The sequence below is a fragment of the Dipodomys spectabilis genome, unplaced genomic scaffold, assembly GCF_019054845.1.
Source record: "Dipodomys spectabilis isolate Male_0828 unplaced genomic scaffold, ASM1905484v1 ptg000009l, whole genome shotgun sequence".
NCBI lineage: Eukaryota > Metazoa > Chordata > Mammalia > Rodentia > Heteromyidae > Dipodomys > Dipodomys spectabilis.
In genome coordinates, this window is record NW_024870686.1 from 7,270,406 (window position 1) to 7,286,497 (window position 16,092).

A 16,092-nucleotide genomic window follows, 5' to 3' on the forward strand; every position below is an offset into this window, starting at 1 on the left:
GAAGCCACCTTTTCTTTTCTAATTCACTAATTTTCCCCCCTGAGTCTTTTCAGTAACTGGATATCTAACTGGATGATCAGTGATCTTCCTTGTAGCTCAAAAATGCCCTCATTCTAAGACTAATAAATGTTTAGATTAACCTTGGGACTCTGAATTAATCACCATTGTTTTACATTCTGCTGGGACTCTGTCGAGTTTATTGAGAATCTTGTCTCAGATTTTGGCCTTATTGGTGAGCAAATGTAAGACCTGGGGCTGGTCAATGTGTCTGGTGGAGCATAGTTCTCATGAGTCTAAGTAGTGGTTTCTGTTTTAAAATGACGCTGTCATTGGCTACAGACTAACTACAGCCTTAATTTTATTTATTTATTTATTTATTTATTTTGGGTCTGGTTGTGGGGCCTGAACTCTGGGCCTGGGTGCTGTCCCTCAGCTCTTCAGCTCAAGGCTAGGACTCTACCACTTGAGCCACAGCGCCACTTCCAGCTTTTTTCTTTTTGCTTATGTGGTGCTGAGGAATTGAACCCAGGGCCTCATGTATGCAAGGCAAGCACTCTACCACTGAGCCACCTTCTCAGCCCCTTTAATTATTTTTATTTTAATTGCAGTCAAATGTTACAAACAGAACAAGGGGAGAATGTAGGTAGATTAGAAATAAGACTTGGCTACACGATTAATGAGTGACTCCAAAACAGTGGGCAGCTAGGCCATTTATATTTTAAGGAAGCATTAATTCTTACTTGTGACTGGTATGAAGAATTTTGAAAGCAGAAAAGCAATAACATTTTAAATCTGCATATGGAGCAACTATGATAAAAATGAGCATGGTCTTATTGAAGAACCAGAGTATTCTGGCTGTATTCTGCACAATCAACAAGAACAAATAAAAAAAAAAAAAACAGTCCTGGATTTTTTTTTTTTTGGTGTAGCAATGACTGTCACCTGAAGATATACATGTGGTCTTGTACTCCATAAAATATCATAAAGATCCGGGCACCGGTGTCTCGTGCCTATGATCCTAGTTACTCAGGAGGCTGAGATTTGAGGAGCATGGTTTGAAGCCAGCTCATACAGGAAAGTCTCTGAGACTCTTATCTCCAATACAGAAAAAGTGGGAAGTGGTGTTGTGGCTCAAGTGGTACAGTGTGAGCCTTGAGCACAAAGAGGCTCAAGGACAGTGCCTACACCCTGAGTTCAAGCCCCAGGACTGGCAAAAAAATATATGTATATATATGTATATATCATAAAGGAAGATTTGAGGAGAAAGGCTATTCAGACCTTTCTTTGCTTCTGTGAAGAAAGTAATTACCAAAATAATTATCAAGATAATAAGGTGGATAATTATCAAGATGTTATTTCCAAACTCCATACCAAAATCCTTGATAAATTTGATTGTGCAAAATGTTACTGTGGTTATTATATATTCCTCTGTTTTCCTAAAACAAACCAATCCTGATTCTTCAGGTTCCTTAATCTGCTGCTTCATGGCCAAAGAGCTTTGTGAATTTGTAGCAGCAGTTGAAAGAAGGGAAGCGAGGGTGAGACTGGGAGGCCTGGGGGAAGGATTCTGTAGTTGAGACACTGCAAAGAGACCTGTTGATGCCAAGTTGGAGAGAAATCAAATATCAAGTAGAGATTCAAATTTATTGTGGTGTGTGTAATGCAAGGCTCTTGCTCATCAAACTGTGTCTTGTTTTGTTGTTTAGATGGGAGCAGGTCTTTCTGGAGAGTGGAAAGTTTAGCTGAGCCCTGAATTAAGGCAGCCAAAGAAGGCTAACATGGGAATTACAGATGGATCACAAGAGCTACTCAAGCTGGAGGATCTTGGTTAATGGACTCACACATACACATAAAGCCACACAGAGCCCAACTGTGTGCATGGTGTACTAACCTGATCTGTTTCATACACATGTACACACCCACCCACCCACCCACAGCTGTGTAAGTTCCTATACACTGGGCTCACTTTACCCCCAGTCTTTCTTCTATATCTTTTGCACTTATTTTTCTCTTCTTCCTGCTCCTTCATTTTTTGTTTTTTTGGTCTAGAAGTTCATAATGTATTTTTGGAACTGTTCCCAACCTTTTTGAATGGAGCTTTTATAAGTAAGCACATACCATTCATTTTCAGCCACATTCTGCAGGTGCACTAACCAATGTCATTGTGGTCAATTACCCCATCACCATTGTTACTCAGGCGGCTAAAACCACTTTCCTTCAGCTTTATTGTAACTGGAAAAAAGAATGTGATTAAAAATACACATCAACCAGATAACTGTCCTAACTACTGTCGCCTGATGTCCTGGTTGCATGATGCTTGATATCTTTTGGCCATGAGGGGTGTTTGTTCCACAGAGGAGATGCGATGTCTCATACTTCTGGTTGAGGTCAGGGCCTCATTTAACTTTTTAAAGCAGAACTAGGCACTTGGATGAGAGAAAAGCTATTTTTTCCTCTAGTTCTGCTGAGCTAGATCCTACCTTCCACTGCATTAGGGGCACTGCCTTCTTCCTCTTTGCTTTGTTGCTAAGGAATAGCTTTTCCTCTCACATTGAATTCCCCCCACCCTCATGAAGAAGCCCCAACCTACACACCACTTGGTAGTAATTTGAAATAGGCCAAAGAGCTGTAAGTCCTATTAGAAGCACAAAGAAACCTGCTAAGTCATTGAAGGTCAGCAGGGCCAGTCTTGCAAGTAAACACTGAAGTGCTATTTTAGAACAAAGGAGACTTTTCTTTGGCACACATGGATCTACTGCTCTGATTTTTCTTTTTTGTTTATTGTTTTGTTTGTTTTTGTTTTTTCAATTATGGGCTGCACTCCTCTCTATCCACCAGCCTGGTAACCAGGCTTTTATTAGTCTTGTTACCTGTCACTCGGGTGTCCTCACTGAATATAGGCATCACTGAGAGAGGAGCGTATGTTTTCACTGGAAGTGTGCTCCTTACCTGATACAGGAGACCCACCCATCATCTATGAGCTCCTGCACAAGTGTGGAGTTACCAGCTTGGTTGGGTTCTGCTCAGCTATAGGAAGCCGGGCTGCAGAGCCAAGGGGAGCAGCTAGTTAGGGTGTGAATACTTCTCCCACCTGATCTTCTCCACTTGGCATCTCCCAGAATGCTGGAGTCCATGCACTGGGCCATTGCCAGCTCCTGTGGCCTTGGAGATCAGAGTGGGGTTAGATACAGAGCTAATTCACAAAATTCCTTGTTGCTAACAGAGCCTGCTAGATGGGAGATGGGCTTGGGGAAGTGACATCTTGTTAGAAATGTCCCCGTGTCTGCGGGTGAGTCTCCTTGGTCCTTCCTCAGTGCTTGGACAATGATGAAACCGTCTTGATGTTCCTGGTCCAAGCAGCTCTCCTCGCAAGCTCTCCCGCCCTAGCTCCCAGCACCCCCACCACTCTGGGGGACACCACTTCTCTCCTGGTCTCCACCAACATCCTCTGGCAAGGAGAATGCAAGAAGCAGTTCCCAAGACTTTGTGTGATGTTTGCTGAAAACCTGGAGGCAGCTAAGATGTTCCATTTGCTCACTCAGGATAATTCCCCAAACGAGCATCTGCCCAAACCCACCCTAGCTCTGGATCTCTGGTGATTTTAGGAAGACTCTAGCTTGTTCAACAGGGGCATCAGGGGCATAAAATATCTGGAGGGATGGAAGGAGGAGCTGAGAGGTTATATCCAAGTACACGGACTTCTACAGAGCCACCTGTGAGCGACACTGAATGTGCTACATGATTAGTTGTAGGTTAGAAATACCTTTAGACATCTGCAGAAATATTTAATTTTAATTTCAATTATTTTTTGTGTGTTGGTACTGCGAGTTGAACTCAGAGCTTTGTATTCTTCTTAGCTTATTCTTCTCTCAAAGGTGGCACTCTACTCACTTGAGCCACCTCTCCAGTTCTGGCTTTTTGCTGGTTGCCGGGAGAAAAGAATCTCTCGGATTTGGCTGACTAGGCAGGCTTTGAGCCGAGACCCTCAGATGTCAGCCTCTTGAGTAGTTGGGATTAGAAGCATGAGCCACCATTGCCCAGCTACACTGGTATTTAAAAAGAAATCGATTCTTTGCTCATAGTCTGTAAGCAACTATGCTGATTGCTAAGGAATTAAAACAGGAAACATTGAGCAAGTGTTTGAAATTGTGGAAAACTTCAGTGCTGGTATATTCCAGTTATTTATTTTTAAGCCTAGCTAAGCCTAAATTAAAAAATAATAATGAAAGAAAAGCTTTTCTTTACAGCATCCCAAACATTATAGTGGCACATTATACTGACTAACTTCAGCTGACGCAGGAAAGAAGGGAAAAGCAAAGCGAGGGTGAATCAGCAGCTCTCAGCAATGGCAATTATGCAGGGCACAAAGTGTCTGGGAGAACAGCTCTACTTGCAGAGGGCCTGAAAGGCTAGAAACAAAGATCAGGGTGCTTCCGCGTGGAGGGTTTGTGCCTGCGTGGTCGGTGGCCTGCGTGGGATGGTAATCACAAAAACTTGGCTGCTGGAGATTCACATCCTCTGAAGTTTCTCTTTTTAAAGTGATTTCAATTATAGAGCAGCTCCTATTTTAACGATGTCCTGGGTGCAGCCAATCTCTAAGATTTAGAAATCCTGATGGGGAGAAAAATAGAGAAGTGACTTAAAAGCTGCTAGCCACTTGGATAAAAGCATCTATTTCCTTTTGGTAGAGACATCCTGGATTCTTAAAGCGGAGTCAAGCCAGATAGCTACTGTTTCAGGGATGAAGTAGGAAGCCATGTAACCATAGATGTCCTACAAGAAGACATGATGATCTGTGTGGTAATGTTTCCCATGGGGTGTGGTTGACATAGAGCCGGGCCTCTTTGTGGCTTTTTTGGGAAGAGGGCTTCTATGTGACACTGAGCTGCTTTCTGCCAGCTCTGCAGTCCAGCTTCCTGTTGCTGAACTGGGGGCATCCATGCTGGAAAGACCACGTGTGTGCACACAGACCTAATCCAAAGGGGGAGCTGTTCTACAGCAGGTGAGCAGATCAGTCTAATTTCAACTTTTGTTGATGCTTATTTTCTCGAAGCAGTAATATCGGGGGAGGTATTTAGTCATGACTGCAGACTCCTCACAAATAGATGAATTATATCTGGATAATAATATCTGGAGGGAGAGACTTTGGAGATATGGTGTTAGTCACCTCCAGAATAAGTTGTTCCACGGTGAGATCACCTCTCTTGCTTCCTCTCTTGCTTTGCGACCTCTCTGCCACATGTGTTTGCTTGCCCTTCCATTCCCATCTCAATGCCCTCACCGCCAAACCAGCCAATGCTGGTGCCACGACTTTGGACTTCCAGAATTGTGACCCAACATAAACCTTTGCTCTTTACAAATTACCCAGACTCAAGCATAATAAACTCAAGTTACAACAAAAAAAAGGACGAAAACACAAAGGAGAGGAAAGGTATGATCCATTTATTTCTTTGGGGACTATAACTGACTGGAAACTTGTCAGGAAGGGACCCCATGGAAGTCTGGCATGACACCTTCTGCTGCTATTGTGTTCCCAGTATCTCTGTTATCTTTCTCTTTGCTTAGCTGAAGCTAATCAATATTGTCAGCTGTGTCTTAGCCAATATCACATTGTTTGTTTCAGTGATTTCTGGGGGTATGGGGATAAGGAAGGGTCCTGGGACCACAGGTTAATGGCTACTGGCAGGCCGAGGTAGCTTACAGCAGAAGGCTATATCATATCAAAGAGGAGACTGCAGTCTGGAACTAGCCTACTGACCTTGATTTGTCTACAGAATATATGACAATTTTTGTTGGTAATGGGAGGAGAAGGAAGCTAGGAGAAAAATACTGGACTCCATACAACAAAATGGATGGGGATTCACAAGTGGTTAAATTTGTGGTTTTCACAGTTCTGTGACATTACCAGCTGACAGTGTGGTTATCTAAAACCAGCTCTTTCTGAGTGCTTTTACTATTATTATCATCATCATTATCATTTTGAGGTGGTTATATTAAAAAAGCTTATTTTTTTCTCAGTTCTTGAACTTGTTCTGAGTTTGAGGGTCAAAAGGATTTGGTCTTAGGAGTTGGTCTGATCATTTTCTCTTTTTAAAGCATTGTTTCTAGATGCCAGTTAAAAAAGGGACTGAAGAGGTTTGACCCATTGTAAGAACGAGATGTACAAGACACTATGTTGAAAATGAGCTTTGCGTCTTGGGGAGGGGGAGGGAGGAGTTGGGGAGGTGGGGAGCAAAGGGATGGTAGGGGGAAAACAAAGGAGGAGGTAACGATGCTGGATAGGAAATGTACTCATTACCTTCTTCTGTAACTGTAACCTCTCTGTATAGTATTTGTACAATAAAAAACATATATAATGAAATAAAATTTTAAAAAAGGGACTGAAGAGTCTGACCACTGTAGAACATGACAATTAGTGACACATACTGAATTCTAGACCCCTGGTCTTAAGAATCTCCACATGGGCTAAACATAATGATGCGATCGTTGGTTGTTCTTTGATTATCCATGTCACGTCTTCTTTCCTTCACTTGACATTTCTTTTTTCTTTTTCTTTTTGGTTGATCTTGGGGCTTAAACTCAGAGCCTGGGTGCTGTCCTTGTGCTTTTTTGCTCAAGGCTAGTACTCTGCCACTTTGAGCCACAGCACCACTTTCTTGTGGTTAATTGAAGATAGGAGTCTCATGGACTTTCTTGCCTGGGCTGCATTTAAACTGTGTTTCTCAGATCTCAGCCTTCTGAGTAGCTAGGATTACAGGTGCTGGTGTGAGCTGTCAGCACCCAGGTTTCACCTAACATTTCTATTTCCCACTTTTTCCACTGTGTGATAGCTGGTCCAGTCAGGGTAATTAGGTCTCAGAGTCATCCGGAGGAGGAAAGTGACTAAACCATGGAGATCTATTTGCAACCACTGCCTTTGCCTTAATCACCATACCCTGAGCAAAAGCTATTTTTTCCTCTAGTTCTGCTGAGCTAGATCCTACCTTACACTGCATTAGGGGACTGCCTTCTTTCTCTTTGCTTTGTTGCTAAGAAATAGCTTTTCCTCTCACATTGATTTCCCCCCCACCCCCCACCCCATGAAGAAGCCCCAACCTACACACCACTTGGTAGTAATTTGAAATGGGCCAAAGAGCCATAAGTCCTATTAGAGGCACAAAGCAACCTGCTAAGTCATTGATTGTTACAAATGCAGCATAAATATCTAATGCAAAACAATAACCTTAAAACTAGCTCATATATTTTGAACTACTTACAAATTGAGCTTGGGCTAGGCAAAAAGCATGGTCTTGGTCCTTACAAAACCCTATTTAGATTATATTATTGTCAAAAATGTGGGTAAGGAGATTTGGGTACTTTGCTCAAGATCACACAGGTGATAATAAAGAGCTCGGATTCAAGTGAGGGCTGCTGAATGGACTTGAGAATGACGAGGAATCTTGTACCCCACCATTGCTAGGCTATGCATTGCCTTGTATCTAATTCAGCAAAGGATTCTGGAAATCACACATTGGCCTGAGAAGCTGGAGAGGCGGGTGGTAACAGTGGCATCATTAAAAAGACTACAAAGGAAGAGAACAGAACCTGCTAAAACACAGGACTGAGTCAGCCACTGTATGTGTGCCACATTAAGATAAAATTACATTCTGATCTGCACCTTGGAAGCACAGGATGTGACAAAGTTGGCACATGACATAAGTTTACAAGGTTTGCTATTTTGGGCTGGTCGCTTCCCATCCATTTGTTTTTCCTTCTTCTAATCCAGTAGTCCAGGACCCTCATTTTGGATCCCAGTTTCCACTTTTCCACTCTATCCTGGTCTATGCTCCACATCTCAGTACAGATTATGCACCTGAACCCTATCCATGGAAGAAGCTATGCCCCTCAAAGGAGATGGTGAGGAGAGATGCAGAAGTTCAGGATCACAGTCCAGTTCCTGAGAGGACAAGGAACCAGGGACATTTCAGGCAAGATGCCTCATTCTTCACTCCTCAGTCAAGGCCCCTCCTACACTTGCAAGTTCAGGGCCCCAAGGTTGACAACTCATATCATCACTTGTCATTTGCTCAGCGTGTGTGGGAGCTGACTATTATATATCCACCACACAGGAAGATATAAATGACTTTAGAACATGTTGTTTGTTAAAAATATTAATGGTTAGCATCTGAATACTTACTGCAAGAACCCCAGGGAAGACACCAGCAGAGAAGTGTGAAGTGAGAGGCAGAAAAGACTATGCCAGCATCTGGGTATTCTGGTGGCTCATGCAACACTTGGCTTTATAAGGGTCTTCAGGGATTGGAATAATGGTGTATGCAAAACAAGACCCAGAATGGAAATGACTCATTGTAATTTTATTCATGTGCATAAACACATATCTATCTCAACATAATTCTTGGGCAGTACATTGGTAATGAACCATGCCTATCAATGGGTCTGGACGGTTGGTACTCATGGCCTGAGCTCAATCTCATCCATTATTGTTGGTTCTGCTGGGCCTTCTCCGACAGGCTGGCAAAAGCCACAGTAGCTAAAGGTTTATAACAAGGGTTATAACACTTGTTATGTTCAGATGCCAGGATCCTAACAGGGCCTGATAGTAGGTCTGTGGTTTCTAGAGTGTATAGTGGAGCTCCGTTTTCACCTCACAGGGCAACAGGGACACCTGTTAGAACTGGGAGAAGAGGTTGTTCTGACATTGAGAGTTCAGCAGAAATCTATCCATGTTTGCAACTCAACATGACCCATTCACACAAAGGATGCAACCAGCCAAGAGCTACTACATCAGTAGAAAAGTTAATTCATCAGTGGGAAAATTCAAATGAGAGCCGTTTGCTGAAAGGGATCAGCAAGTGAATGCTACATTGTAGCCCTATGCAGCTGCAAGGTTCTCTCAGTTGTGTTGGCCTCGTGGAGGACAGTTTTTGTTTGGTTTTGCTTTGTTTTGCATATCTGGGAATTGAACCCAGGGTCTCGCTCCTGCTGTGAAAGCACTCTATCATGGATGCCCAACAGCCCCCCCCCCCCCCATTTTTCTCCTCACACTTTTGAATTAGTTGAGGAAGTACCATTTAAAATTAGGTTGTCTTGATGTGTTTATTATTTTAAACTAATCACTTGAGGAATTTTTCACTTCAGAAAGGGTCATTTCTCCATGTTGTTCCTTCACAAATCCATTGTTTTTATTTTTTTATTTTTTTGTCTAAGAAGTGCAAAACCTTCTGGCTTTGGTCATTCTTCAGACGTCACTTTCTTGTCAAAATTAAGTGTACACATATATTTAATAGAATGTGAGTGTTTTCCTCTTGTTAATTGGCTCTTGTATTAATTGGGTTTTAGCCAGACAGCTCACACATAACTAAGAGGACGAGGTAAGTATAATAGCCTTTCCCTTTCTCTTCTTCTTTCTTCCTTATGACATCTACTCTTATTCCAGAAAATAAAGTCTTCATAGCTGCAACACTACATTAACTGTGGAGCCTTCCTGGCCCTTTTAGATAATTTGTGTGTGTGTGTGTGTGTGTGTGTGTGTGTGTGTGTGTGTGTGTGTGTGTGTGTGTGTAACTGGTCTGAATTTTATAGGCATCAATCAGAAATTCTGAAATTCCTACCTGAAAGACAAAATCTTTGACTCCTTTCTTAAGCTTTGGTTGGTGGAAAACAAAAGCTAAAAGTCCCAGACAAATAACTTGGGAATTTTCAGTGAGAGAGAAGCACAAACAGCCAGAACTTAAAATTGGCAGAGATTAAAAATATGCTAAATGTCATTTCCCAAACCAAAGCTGTCAGGATCCAGCTATGAAAAGTTCAGAAATAATTCCTGCTTCATGGCTTGCTTCTTTAAATTATGGAGGACCGGAAGGGGGTGAGATGGATTTGTGCCATAAGAGTTTGTGTTTGAGTCTTGAACCTTGCATGAGAATGATGCTCTCCAATGACATGTCCAAAGACAATGACATTTGGGATGTTTCTACCTGTTCCAACCTCCTTCATTAACTTCTATGGTTTTAGGTATCTCACTGTGGAGAAATACCTTTGTTTTCAAATACATAGAGAATCCAGATGCATTTGGCAGCCCAGTTCTAATGCATTTTCTAAGACCCTATCCTTCCATTTACTTTGAAGTCTAGAACTCACTCTGACCCTCTCCCTAGTGCCTAGAATATTGCTTCAAAGAACATGGACTCCCTTGGTACCTGCTGGACTTGCTGTCTACCTGGCAGTGAGTAGTGGCATTGCCCAGAATCTCCTACCACAGGGAGACTTGCTTTCTCCTGAAGGATATCCACGTTGTCATATTGACTTGAATATTGTAATTGGATTTTAAATCATTCTTTTCAGGGGTCAGCCACAAAATTGGATGAGAACTTGTAAAAAAAAAACACCAAAAACCCAAACGCATGCAATTGTTTCAGTCGCCCCACGAGGTCTCAAAGTCATGGCTGCATGTGCGGTGATAGCAGCTCTCTGATTGAGTTGGTAGAAACCAATGATTAAATGACATCTTTTGATCACATACCCACTACCATTTTTCTTGTCTCCATGGAGAAGTTTCTTTTCATTCTCACTTTCTTCTTTCTCACTTCTTTTCTAGCTCCTTCTTTTTTTCCTTTGTGAATCATTGTAGTCAAATTGTTGCCAAAACAGGCAGAAGAAATTGCCCAGATATGAAATAAGCCCAGCTTTACTGTATTTTGTTCAAATAAAATTAGTTCTTATGCTTATGTCATGGCTCTAAACAAATAATCCACCTGATTCAAAGAATGACTGAAAGTCCCGGACACTGGACAGAAATGCAGGATGGATGCCAACCAAGTTGCCAATGCCCTGCAGGAACGTCATTGCTATAGATGACGTGGGCCGAATAATTTTTCAAAAGAAAGCAAACAAGTGGAGCCACACGGTTTGGGAGATTGGATTTGGTTTTGTTTGTTTTGTGTGCAAAATGAGATTGTGTAGGAAACAGAGACATTATCCGTGAAGAATGGTAAGGTAATTTACGTGGCTTCCTTCCATCAATTACTTTCTGAGCATACTGAATGGAATTACGTTCCATTGAGTTACAGTCGTTCACTGCCAGTCTTTATAGAAAAGACTCTCTGGAGTAATTTTATAACCTGCACTGACAAAGATATAATTCATACTGTGCCGCCTTTGTGGGGGCGTCTGTGTGCACATGTGTGTGTGTGTGTGCGCGTGCGTGTGCACACATTGTTGCAGAGTGGTTGAATTTAATTTTGTAAGTTTGGCTAAGGAAAGAAAAATGAATGCATCTCTCCTTCCCAAAAATTATGAAATCAGTAGACGTAGAGAGGGAAAGGTAAAAACCAGGCTTTCTAGCCTTGTGGAAGGAACTTAAACCACATGTGCACCACAGTTTTCTCATCTACAAAGTGAGGACAGAATGGAGTCATTTCCAAGATCAATTTTTCACCTCCCCAAAGTCTTAGAATCTCTAGCTAGGTTTTATTTATTTTCCCTTCAGAAATGTGACTGCTGAATGCGAAAAGGAAGTTCGTCCAGCGGCTTCCTTTGGAAGAGAATTCTTCCTTTGAAAAGCTGCAGATGGTTTCTGTCGGGTTTGGCTGACCTACTTCCTCTGAGTGACTGGTAATGGGATGTAGAGATGAGATGGGGGAGAGGGTGCTGTTTAAGGAGGCTTTGGGCTTAGCAGAGCATTTCCCTGGCAGCAGACAGCAGGCAAGATGGTAGAGTCAGAGAGGAGACCAATTTTCATGTAGCTGAGAATTGAGGCCAATAGGTAGGTTTTGATGGGACCAAGCAATGGCAAAGTGCCCCCCCCTCCCCAATAATAGGGGAGGCAGGAGCATCATCCCAGCTGGCAGGAATCAGGAGGCAGCATGCCCATCTGATATGCTATGGCTTCCCCAGTGCTGTGAGACCCACACCAGCCCAAGCAGAAGGGGATCTACCCTGTGGGTTAGTCTGAAATGTTTACTGAAATCAGGTGATTGTTTGTGGAACAGAAAGTGGAGGAGTAGATCCTTTCTTATGGTCCAGCTGATCCAAGAATATTCTTTCTGATGTCTTGGGATGGATTCTAACCTTCCTAGTTTGATGATCCATGAGCTGATGGCGATGTCCTCCTCTCTTTCTCTTACCACCCCTGTTTCCAAGTGAACATTCAACATCCCTTTCTCTCTCCAGGGTATTTACAATCTTTGTAGGTCCCAGGCATTGTAACTCTTGGGTTCAGTCCAATGTATTAAAATCCATTATTTGCATAGGAAATTGGTTATTCATTTATTTTACAATTGGCTGTGATTTCCCAATAATCAGCTGGCAGACCTGGGAATTCTTTTACAGTGAGAAAAATCTAATCTAACATACAAATAGTTTTTGGCCATCATAAAACTTAATGGATAACGAATCTAATAATAAAGGAAGTTGGCATAGCATTATTTTATTTAGTATTTACCAAGTTGCTTTCTTTATGTGTTCTGGGACCAAATTTTTTCAAAGCCTGTCACCAAAAGCTCACCAGGATCACATCTGTAAACAAGCTGAAGCTATTGCTTGTTGAAGGAGGAAGAACACACAGCAGGGTAACCATGGAAAATATCAGCAAAGGTTTTAGAAGGAACCTAGTACAGGATTTGATCTTGAGTTTGGTCATTTGGGAAAGGTTCAGGGAAATGGAACTTTACTCTGCATTGGATACTGTCAAGTAGTGATCATACATCATCATAAATCCTGTCTAGGTAGGCATACTAATGGAGACTAAAGTTGTAATTGGTAAAAGCAGCTGCGATTATTTTTATGAGCCAGAGTTGGGGGCCAGAGAGAGTGTTTGGTATGTTTCAGCTTGGACAAATTTTATGTTTTGTCTGTGTTTGGCATGATTACTGAGTGGTCTATTTTTGTTGTGATCCAGTGTAGTTTCATGATGCCCTTTGTTCTATGTTGCCATTTTTGTGAAGTTGTTTTTGTATAATGGGAGAACGCAAAGGCCTTGCTGGTATTAGCATTCTAGACCCTGTTATTAGAGGACATTTTTCTCATTTTCTTTCTTCCTTCCTTCCTTCCTTCCTTCCTTCCTTCCTTCCTTCCTTCCTTCCTTCCTTCCTTCCTTCCTTCCTTCCTTTCTTTCTTTCTTTCTTTCTTTCTTTCTTTCTCTCTGTCTTTCTTTCCTTCTTTCTTTTTCTTTCTTTCTTTCATGACAGTCCTGGGGCTTGAACTCAGGGCCTGGCCACAGTTCCTGAGATTCTTTTTCTCAAGGCTAGTGCACTACTACTCGAACCACAGCTCCACTTCTAGCTTTTTCTGAGTAGTTTGTTGGAGATAAGAGGCCCATGGACTTTCCTACCTGGGCTGGCTTCAAACTGGCTTCCTCAGATCTCAGTCTCCGGAGTAGCTAGGATTATAGGCGTGAGCCTCCAGTGCCCAGCTGCTTTACTCTTTGTCAAGCTAAACACTTTCCTTTTCAAATATCCAGTGTGTTGTGTGCCCTTAAAAAAGTTGCAGGACATAGGCACCATGCTCACAAAGAGGCCCATCCTGTAGCAGGAACATTTCTGTGCATAAGGGGAGTGAGTGAGGAAGAGCCCACTCCAGAAGTGAGGGGACACAGGACATGATCCTGTGGGGTGAAGTGGGGAGAGGCCAGGAACACCTTCTGTGGCTCACTCAGAGGGGGTGGGGACAAGTAAGAGTTGGTGACAGAAGAAAAGATACAGGTAAGCTCTTTATGACCCCAGGATAAACTGTTTCCAGTCTTTTCTTTTAAAAGAGAACAAAGTCTGACATGTGTTTCCATGTCACAAAGTAGAGCAAAAGCATCATTAAAAGTAAGATACTTATTTCTTCCTCTGCACCTTATAGCAATGTTACTGTTTATACCGTTTTCTGTCACTCTTTCATGCTTCCTCAGAAACTTTTGGGGGACAGTCCTAGGGACTGAACTCGAGGCCTCTCTACCACTTGATTCCTAAGAGTCTTTTTTATTTTAGTTTGTTTTTCAGGTAGGGGCTCGTGCTTTTGCCGGGGCCAGTCTTAAACCACAAGAGGAATGCTCCACTATCTTGGCTTTATTTGAGAGATATCTATTTGAAGGTGTATGTGTATATATAACATGTTTTTTTTATTCTGAGTGAGGCTAGATAAAACCTCAAAGAAGTTTAAATTTACAATTCCTTGATCTGTTTATAGACTAATGGACATGACAACTGTATAAATGTGAAATTTTAGAAAACATTTTGTTTTATTTTTGTTTTAAAGCAAAGCATTTTGTTTTATTTTTGTTTTAAAGCAAAGCATGCCTGTAATGACTCTGTAACAGGCTAATTCAAGTTGGAATGGTTCCTGAACTTTTTTGTGTGTGCTCAGAACTTTCTATCTCTATGGGTATGTTTTCTTCTTTGGTGCTGTTTTCTTGATCTATTCCATAGCCTGCCCAAATAAAATATTGTTTGTATAACTACAACAATAACAACAATAAAGTATACTGCACTCTATTATCTACTGTGAAGAATATCTGAAAATGGTAATAGATGACTATGTTAATTATTCATATATTTATTATACTTCATGTTTCATGCCAATACATAAAAGCACATGTACCATAAACATTGTGCTGTTCAGCCTCATTCATCTCATTCTTACTATCTTGATTCAACTCAGATTTCCAAGCTGGTAACCTAGGAGAGCTCACATTTCTGTTCCAGTGTGAAGGCAGTCTGCTATAAAACCAGGAAGCCCAATGTTGCAGAAATCTTAGGTAACTGCTGGAGAATTCTCATTGCGGGGTGAAGAGGTAGAGGTAGAAACTAGACTTTTTGTTCAATTGAGGTCTGCCTGTATTATGAAGAAAAGCCTGTTTTACTAAAAGCTTACCAGTTATGGTGTTAACCTCATCCAAAACACCATCACAGAAACTCTTAGAACCAAACATCTGGCGTCCCATGACCAAACCAAGTTGAAACATAAATTTAACCATTATATTCCTGCTACCCACAAGTTGCCCTAGAAATATGTGAGTTCCAAGAGAAGCCAGTGACTCCCAGCTGTATCATGGGTTCATGGATATCCCAGCAGAAGGGTAGGAAGTCTTGACTCCCCTTTACTTCTCTAGAAGTACATGCAGAGATCCCCCTGTGTTTGTGGCAGGTCATATGAGCAGAAATAATTCCTGTAGTATTCTCATTCAAACGGAATCTTGGGAAGAGAGGCAAACTCCTCATACATGCCTAAGAAAAGGCTCAAACTTCCATACTGAAGAGGTTATGGTATTACACCTGTTTCCCTGGCTCTCGCTTGCCTTTGAGAAGAGTTTTAATATTGTCTTTCAAACCATCTCATCTCATTTCTTCAAGAAGGTCTGGTCTGGTCTTGACAGTGATGAAGTAAGCATTTGGAAATCTGTCAGCATTCTTCAAAAGCCTTTGATTGGGGGTATCTTCCTGCACCCCACCCCAGGGACCAAAGTGGTGGTTAAAGGGGCCAGTTCCTTTCTACTCTGACAGGCAAGCAGCTCAGATTTAAGGGAAGCATATTATCTACAACAAGATCTCTCCGATTAACACTCATTCTTTGAGTCTCTTACCAGATCTTTTTATTTTCCTTGTCAGCCAGGCATGTAAATTATGGAATCTTATCAATAGTATTCAATGATTAAATATGTAATTTCTCCTTGCTCTCATTTAGTATAAGTCAGCCTGTATCATCTGGTCTGATTTAAGCAATTATCTTGTTGAATTGAAAGCTAAACCCTCCCATTTCCTTCTTACTTTTCTTTCTATTTTACCTTCCTTTCTGACTTTGTTCACTCACTGCACCCATCTAAAAGGTTTTATTAAGTTCTATGCCAATAACTGAGGATATATAAATGAATGTCAATCAGTCCTCACATTTGAGATGATCAATTGGGGATGGGAGCAGGTTAAAAACTATACTCACTCTGAACAACTCGAGGGAAATTGAATCAGTAGTCTCTGGGAGTTCTTGAATGGTGAACTGGAGTTTTCTAGATATACAGGGCTGAAGCTGTCAAAGTGTTCCAGTGAGAGGGACAGCAGAATGAGAAAACTAGGCTTTTCAATGGATCCAAGAATGCCTTGCTGGGGCTCTGCTGTT